Here is a 6,983-nt window from a genome sequence, read left to right as displayed (position 1 = left end):
GGTTAAAAAATGCGATAAAGCCATCATAAAAGTTATTGACATTTAACAAACCGATGAGTTTCTGGTGGATGTGCAGATGGGCCCAAGATGCTAGTGTGATAAGTGTCTCTAGTGTTGCAAGATCTCCTGGAAGGAAAATAAAAGCATCAGCATGATTAAGCATTTCAGTTATTCTTTCTTGCATACCTGAGACGACTAACTCTTCTCCAGTTGATGAGTCAGACGAACTGCCCAATGGTTTTAAGACTCTTGGGATGATGCCTAACACTTGACTTCCTCTGATAAAAGCTGCTTCTGAGACCATTTTTGATAACCCTCGGTTACCTCCTTCATACACTAAGTGTAATTGTCTCGCTGCTATGCTTCGACCAAGATCGATGGCTGCCTCAACGAACTCTTTATGTTTGCCATAGGTAAATCCAGAAAGCACACAAATGTTCTTGAATTGTCTATTTGGAGTAGCTGCCATTGGGATACTTCTCAAAAAATAATTTGTGAGTGCTTGACAAATAAAATCACATTTAAGAGTCTTGGTGACAGTGGGTCACAGTTGTGTATGAGGTAACATGTCAGTGTTAAATAACGCGTAAAGCACATGGCTCGCGAGTCAAAAAGGAAACAGTAAAAATGAAAAAGCAAACAGTAATGAGGAAAAAGCAAACAGTAATGAGGAAAAAGAAAACAGTAATGAGGAAAAAGCAAACAGTAATAAAATTATTAAAGACAATAATGCACACAATAAAACAATAGTGAAATAAAATAACAGTAAAGTAAAAGGATATTTACAGGTAGTTGCGACTATGGCTCACATCTTCCTCTGGTTTTACGTCCAGAAACGGCTTGAACGCCCTCTATGGGTCGAGGATGAGCTTCATATCCAGTTTTCTTATAAATTGGCAAACAAGGTCGTTTATAGTCAGATTCCCGAGACTGTATCGTGCATGCTCTTTCTGGAATAATGGCCATAACTGGAGAATCACTCCTTGCACATATCCACTAGGATGCGTTTCAAGAGACAAAAGGATATCATCCAATGACTCCTTATTCAAGCCATCCCTAATGAATTGAATCTTATCTTCCCTGTTATCAGACACCATTCCTGCCGATCGTACTTTAGCCTCAATTAACCAACGGATGTCAGTAGGTATGTTATTCCTCATGAGAAATCGCATGCGTTCGGACCGAGCTTTATAGATCGTAAGGAGGGCATTCTGAGGAAGTGAAGGGAATCGCTTGTGAAGTTTTGCTAGAATCTCGTTTCTGTCCATACCTTCACCTCCGAATATCAGTTATTATGGGAAACTGAAGTACCGACTTGATTGTCATGGAGTACCGTTATCCGCCACTTCACCGGGGTAACAAACTAAAGCACACAAACAGAGAAACAAATTAAAACACACAAAGAAAATTAAAATCGTCCTCTTATTGAATTTACCTCAAGCTCCAACTGGATGTCGTAAACATTTCTCTCAATGTCTCTGAGTTGGCTTTCTAAACCCTTAACATAGGCTACTAACTCTGGTGGTTGTAGAGCCCAAATGCGATGTGTTTTACAAAATTGAATCTGCTTTTTGAAATGAGTTTTGACACGTTGAAGTGGTTTAAGAATGTTCAGGAGGAACGGTCTTAGTAAGGTACTCATGATTAAAAATGATAAAAGAAAACTTAATAGTTAAACAAACACACTTATGCAAAAATAATTTCAATTAGCAGAAGAATAATATAAAGAAAGAAAAAAAAATCAAATCAACGAAAAGAAAAAAAAATCAATTCAACTCTGGTGGGTCATTCAAATTTATTTCGGTGTCTTCTCCATGTGGTTGGTACTCTAGATATGGCTTTAATCTTTGACCATTAACTTTAAACGTGACACCGTTCTTTGGATCCTTAATTTCAATTGCCCCATGTGGAAAAACAATATGAACAATAAAGGGACCAGACCATCGAGAGCGTAACTTACCTGGGAATAGGTGCAAGCGAGAATTGAATAAAAGCACTTTCTGACCTGGAGTGAACGATTTTCTCATAATTTGCTTGTCATGAAAGACTTTCATCCGTTGCTTGTAAATCTTGGCATTTTCGTATGCGTCATTGCGAATTTCTTCAAGTTCTACCAGTTGTAATCTTCTTTCTGAGCTGGCTTGCTGCATGTCAAAGTTGAATTTCTTGATGGCCCAATATGCACGATGCTCGAGTTCCACAGGTAGGTGGCAAGCTTTTCCATACACTAGCCTGTAGGGTGACATCCCAATCGGGGTCTTGAAAGCCGTTCTGTATGCCCATAATGCATCATCAAGTCTTAATGACCAATCTTTCCTGTCTGGCCTCACCGTTTTTTCTAATATGTGCTTTATTTCTCGATTGGAAATTTCAACTTGGCCACTGGTTTGCGGATGATATGGGGTTGCCACTTTGTGAGTGATTGAATACTTTGTCAAAAGAGACTTGAATGCTTTGTTACAAAAGTGGGCACCACCATCACTGATTATTGCTCGAGGGAATCCAAAGCGTGAGACAATGTTGCTTTTCAAAAATCCTATCATCACCTTGTGATCATTAGTTCTGCATGGAATTGCTTCTACCCATTTGGATACGTAGTCAACAGTAACCAATATGTATTGATGGCCAAAAGAAGGGGCAAAGGGTCCCATGAAGTCGATACCCCATACGTCAAAAATCTCAACCACTAAAATTGGATTTAGTGGCATTATGTTCCTTCTTGTAATGCTTCCCATTCGTTGACACCTATCACATGAAGAACAGAAAGTGTAAGCGTCTCGAAATATAGATGGCCAATAGAAACCACATTGTAAAACTTTAGTCGCTGTTTTCTTAGCACTGAAATGACCTCCACAAGCTTGTTCATGGCAGAATGAAAGGATATTCTGAATTTCACTTTCTGGGACACATTGTCTAACAATTTGGTCTGCACAATACTTGAACAAATACGGGTCATCCCAAAAGAAATTCTTTATCTCTGCAAAGAATTTGGCCTTGTCTTGCTTGGTCCAATGCTCTGGAAGTTTACCTGTAACAAGATAATTAACTATATCAGCATACCAAGGTAATACTTCCACATTCATTAATTTTTCATCTGGAAATGACTCATTCAATATTAATGGCTCTGTAATTGTGTCAAAATGAAGACGAGAGAGATGGTCTGCCACAACATTTTCTGTCCCTTTTTTATCTTTGAATTCCAAGTCAAATTCCTGCAAAAGTAACACCCAACGAATTAGTCTAGCTTTTGCATCTTTCTTTGTGAGAAGATATTTAAGAGCAGCATGATCTGTGAATATAATTATTTTACAACCAATGAGATAAGATCGAAATTTCTCTAATGCAAACACTACTGCTAGCATTTCTTTTTCAGTAGTTGAATAGTTCAATTGTGCATCATTCAATGTCATACTAGCATAGTAAATAACATGGGGAATTCGATCAACTCTTTGTCCAAATACTGCTCCTACTGCATAATCAGATGCATCACACATGAGCTCAAATGGTAAGCTCCAGTTTGGGGCTTAAATGATGGGTGATGATGTCAACAACTGCTTCAATTTTTCAAAAGCCACAAGACATGGATCATTAAAGGTAAAAGGTACATCCTTAGCAAGTAAATTGCATAAGGGTCTAGAAACTTTGCTAAAATCTTTAATGAAACGTCTATAGAAACCAGCATGTCCAAGGAAAGATCTTAGTTCTCTGACTGTTTTGGGTGGAGGAAGATTAGAAATGAGATCCACCTTGGCTTTGTCAACCTCAATACCTTTGCTCGAAATGATGTGACCGAGAACAATACCTTGTTTTACCATAAAATAACACTTCTCCCAATTTAAGACCAAGTTCTTCTCGATACATCTCTGCAGAACTAGTGTTAGATGATGTAAACATTGATCAAACGAGTCACCAAAGACAGAAAAGTCATCCATAAAGATTTCAAGGAATCGTTCAACCATATCAGAAAAAATGCTCAACATGCATCGTTGAAATGTAGCAGGTGCATTGCATAATCCAAATGGCATTCTCCTATATGCAAATGTGCCAAAAGGGCAAGTGAAAGTAGTTTTCTCCTGATCTTTTGGTGCTATGGGGATCTGATTGTATCCTGAGTAGCCATCTAGAAAGCAATAAAATTCATGACCTGCTAATCTATCAAGCATTTGATCAATAAATGATAAAGGAAAATGGTCTTTACGTGTGACAGAATTTAATTTTCTATAATCAATGCATACACGCCATCCTGTAGTTACCCTAATTGGTATCAATTCATTATCAGCATTGGTAACTACTGTGACTCCTGACTTTTTGGGGACAACTTGCACAGGACTGACCCATGAACTATCAGAAATTGGGTAAATGATACCTGCGTCTAATAGCTTAAGGACTTCAGTTCTAACAACTTCTTTCATATTAGGATTTAACCGACGTTGCATTTCCCTAGTAGATTTAGCATTTTCATCAAGGTGAATGTAATGCATGCAGTCTACTGGGTTTATACTTTTTATGTCCTCTATGGTCCATCCTAATGCTCCTTTGTGCTCTTTTAAAACATCCAACAACTTACCTTTTTGTTCGTCATTTAGGGATGATGAGATGATTACCGGTAGAGTACTTTCTTCTCCCAAAAATGCATATTCCAATGTGTTGGGTAATGGTTTGAGTTCAAGTTTTGGTGGTGATTCTGATGAGGGGATGAGTTTATTCTCTGATGGTGCTAGTTGTTCAACTCTTGACTTTCATTTATTAGTGTCCAAGGATGGTGCGGAGTCAAGTAGGGTGTTAACCTCATCGACTGATCTGTCAATATCAAAATCCAAACCAAAGTGAGTTAAACATGTTTGTAAAGGATCATCACTAAGGTTTGAAATAAAAGTGTCATCAACTAATGCTTCAATTAAATCCACATCAACAATTCCATCATCTGCATTATGAGGTTGTTTGGCAATGTTGAAGATGTTCAGCTTCATAGTCATGTTGCCGAAGGACAACTGCATATTTCCGGTCCTGCATTGAATGTGAGCATCCGCAGTTGCCAAGAAAGGTTGGCCTAAAATAATGGGGATGTGCTTCCTTGAATCCTGTATTGGTTGAGTGTCAATTACAATGAAATCAACAGGAAAATAAAACTTGTCTACCTGGATAAGCACGTCCTCCACAATACCACGAGGTATTTTTGTGGACCGATTTGCAAGTTGTAACACCACTGGGGTTGGGTGTAATTCTCCAAGTCCAAGTTTCACAAACACTGAATAAGGTAATAGATTTACACTAGCTCCTAAATCCAACAAAGCATTCTCAATTGTATGGTTCCCTATGCTATATGAGATAGTGGGGGAGCCTGGGTCTTTACATTTTAGAGGAATTTTATGTTGGAGTATAGAACTAACGTTTTCTGTTAAAAATGCCTTCTTTTGAACATGCATATTTCTCTTTTTAGTACAAAGGTCTTTAAGAAACTTGGCATAAGATGAAACTTGTTTAATAGCATCAAGCAAAGGAATGTTAACACTTACCTGTTTGAAGATCTCAAGAATCTCACCTGTGGATTTTCCCTTCTTTCCTTTCGCTAACCTCTGAGGAAATGGAGCTTTCGGAACGTATTCTCGTGGGTTGGTTTCTTCTTTTTCCTCCGGTGGTGAGTCTTCAACATTCACAGGTACAATTTGATTTTCTTTTGTCACCGGTATCTCCACTTTGTTGTCGACTTCTTTTCCTTTTCGTAAGGTCATGACTGCTTTGACCTCTCCATGCTGCTGTGGTGAACTTGTACTTGCTTCATGTACTCCTTTAGGGTTAGGCACTGGTTGACTTGGAAACTTGCATTTCTCAACAGTCATTGCCAAGGTCTGAACTGAAGAAGCAAGTTGTCCCACCATCTCTGATTGGGCTTGTGAATTGAAGTCTGCTCTCAACTCATTTCGTAGTCCATCAATGGTGCGATTCTGTTGCTCAATTGTGGAGTGAGTAACATTCTTGAAATTCTGGAATGCATCCTCCTATGGTCTGGGTTGAGAGTAGTTCTGGTTCTGATTGTATGGTCTAAATGGGGGCTGAGAGGCTTGAGGATTTTGTGGAATTGGTGGAGCTGGAGCTGCTGGTCCGTTCTGTTGGAATCCTTGAGACCAAGAAAAATTGGGGTGGTCTCTCCATCCAGGATTATATGTGTTGGAGTATGGGTTGTAATTTGATGGCTTTCTCATTACACCTATGGCATTGGCTTGATCTGAGTATGAGTCATGGTCATATGGTTCTGTTGATTTAGCAGTCGATAACGATGTTATTTGTCGAGAGAGACCTTCAATTATCTCCTTGACTTCTTTGATTTCTTAACTTGACTCGCCAATGTGAACCTCATTTACTCCTTTAATTCTTCTAGTATTCCTGAGTGACCGACTCCGTTGTTGGGAATTATCCGCTTGTCGCTGGAAGAATTCCCAAATCTCTGATGCACTTTTTGACATTAGTTCTCCTCCACTTGTTGCCATTAGCCATTCTTACACATTCGGCAATAATCCCTCCAAAACGTATTGGCATTGGTGCCATTTTTCGTACCCATGATGTGGACACTTCAAGAGTAGTCCATTGAATTACTCCCACGTTTCGAAAAACTGCTCGTCATCTTTCTGAGTAAACTCTGAGATTTCCCTGCGAATAGCATTGGTTTTATACACTGGGAAATATTTATTCAAAAATTTCGTTACCATTTGTTCCCATGATGAGATGCTATTAGCAGGTAAAGTATTTAACTATGAACGAGCTCTATCCTTTAAAGAAAATGGGAATAATCTGAGTTTAACATCATCGTCTAAAAAATTTTCATATTTAAAAGTTTGACAAATGGCATGAAAATCATTCAGATGATTATATGGGTCCTCATTTTCTAGGCCATAGAATGTTGGGAGACAATTTAGCACACTAGGTTTTAATTCAAAACTCCTAGCAGCTACATTTGGGTATCTTATACATGATGTGCTCAAATT

General features: G+C 38.6%; 1 non-coding gene across 1 annotated transcript; it reads left to right on the top strand.

Moving 5' to 3' along the window:
• The first annotated feature begins 6,552 nt into the window (after positions 1-6,552).
• Positions 6,553-6,656, top strand: LOC112099354. Its single transcript, XR_002906158.1, has one exon. It is a non-coding gene; the product is annotated as a small nucleolar RNA R71 (small nucleolar RNA).
• The last annotated feature ends 327 nt before the right edge of the window (positions 6,657-6,983 follow it).

This window comes from Citrus clementina, unplaced genomic scaffold (assembly GCF_000493195.1).
Source record: "Citrus clementina cultivar Clemenules unplaced genomic scaffold, Citrus_clementina_v1.0 scaffold_4, whole genome shotgun sequence".
Classification (NCBI taxonomy): Eukaryota; Viridiplantae; Streptophyta; class Magnoliopsida; order Sapindales; family Rutaceae; genus Citrus; species Citrus x clementina.
Note: the sequence above shows the minus strand (reverse complement) of the source record. Positions and strands in the feature narration are given on the sequence as shown.